The sequence below is a fragment of the Panthera pardus genome, unplaced genomic scaffold (assembly GCF_024362965.1).
Source record: "Panthera pardus isolate Hobbes unplaced genomic scaffold, ASM2436296v1 HiC_scaffold_16, whole genome shotgun sequence".
Classification (NCBI taxonomy): domain Eukaryota; kingdom Metazoa; phylum Chordata; class Mammalia; order Carnivora; family Felidae; genus Panthera; species Panthera pardus.
The window spans coordinates 136,041,013-136,042,853 of record NW_026526721.1 but is presented as its reverse complement, the minus strand read 5'-3'; the positions used below and the strand labels follow the sequence as shown (position 1 = coordinate 136,042,853).

Here is a 1,841-nt window from a genome sequence, read left to right as displayed (position 1 = left end):
CACTCTTTTCCATCTGGGCCTCCATTTTCTTTTGTAAAATGGGGCAGTAGAATTAGTTGATCTCTTACGTTTCTATCCGATAACAAAACATAGTATGTTTCTCTGCTAAGAGTACAGTATTCAGATTCTTCACATAAAGCTTAGTTAGGCTTATAAAATTATCGACACACCCTGTTTTGTGTTATCCTTTTTCTTTTCTTTTCTTTTTTCATTTAAGACAGGGAATACTTCATTCAAACCCATCAGAGAAATGGATAGCTTGGATCTGTAACAAAGTGTTGTGTTTTAAAGCATTGATCAATAACTGTATACGAGAGTATACACTGCCACATACAAATTAACTGATCAGAGCACAACTTTTCAATGTTCAAAGCAGAATAAGCTTCCCTGTAAAACTGGTCCTTTGTGATATTTTTAACTTTAGTACTCCTCTCCTTCTTCTTCACCCTCTCCTTCAACAGAATCCATACTAACTTCCTCATAATCCTTCTCAAGGGCAACCATGTCCTCAGAAAACTCTCCTTCCTCCATGCCCTCATCCACATACCAGTAAACAAAGGCATGCATGGCATACATCAGGTCAAACTTGTGGTCCAGGAGAGCCCAGGCCTCAGCAATGGCTGTGGTGTTGCTCAGCATGCACACATCTTGCTGTACCTTGGTGGCCAGGTCTCCACCAGGTACCACAGGGGAAGGCTGGTAATTAAGCCATCTTTGAAGCCAGTGGGGCACCAATTCACAAACTGGATGATACTCTTGGTCCTGATGGTGGCAATGGCAGCATTTACATCTTTGGGAACCACATCACCATGGTACAACAGGCAATAAGCCATGTGTTTACCATGGCGAAGGTCACATTTCACCATCTGGTCGGCTGGCTCAGAGCATGCATTGGTGATCTCTGCAACAGAAAGCTGTTCATGGTGGGCTTTCTCAGTAGAAATGACAGGGGCATATGTGGCCAGAGGGAAGTAGATGTGGGAATAGGGCCCCAGGGTGATCTGGAATTCTGTCAGATCAACATTCAGGGCTCCATCAAATCTGAGGGAAGCAGTGATGGAGGACATAATCTGACCTATCAACCTATTTAGGTTAGTGTAGGTTGGGTGTTCAATATCGAGGCTCCTACAACAGATGTCATAGATGGCCTCATTGTCTGCCATGAAGGTACAATCAGACTGCTGCAGGGTGGTGTGGGTAGTGAGGATGGAGTTGTAGGGCTCAGCTACAGCTGTGGAAACCTGGGGGGGGGCGGCAGAAAAATGGAGAACTCCAGCTTTGACTTCTTGCCATAATCCACAAAGAGAAGTTCCATCAGCAGGGAGGTGAACCCAGAAATAGTTCCCCTTCCAAATCTGTGGAAAAGTAAGCAGCTCTTGAAGACCTGCTTACTGGCCAGCCAGTTTCTGAATTCAATCCAAGACAAGGTCAATGATCGTCTTGCCAATGGTGTAGTGCCCTTGGTCATAGTTATTGGCAGCATCTTCCTTGCCTGTGATGAGCTGCTCGGGGTGGAAGAGCTGGTGGTAGGTGCCACTGTGAACTTCATCAGTGACAGTGGATTCCAGCTCTACAAACACTGTCCTGGGCACATGCTTGCCAGAACCTGTCTCACTGAAGAAGGTGTTTAAGGAGTCATCTCCTCCCCCAGTGGTCTTGTCACTTGGCACCTACCCATCAGGCTGAATGCCGTGTTCCAGGCAATAGAGCTCCCAGCCGGCATTGCCAATCTGAGCACCAGCCTGGCCAACACAAACGGAGATGCATTCACACACAGTTGTTGCTTTGCAGCTGCCAAGCAGATGGCAGAGAGGAAAAGGAGAGGTTGTTGCTTCCAACAT

At 46.4% G+C, this 1,841-nt stretch overlaps 1 pseudogene; it reads right to left on the bottom strand.

Annotated features, from left to right (window-relative positions):
• Positions 1 to 209: 209 nt before the first annotated feature.
• Positions 210 to 1,841, bottom strand: LOC109257838 (tubulin alpha-1A chain-like; annotated as a pseudogene).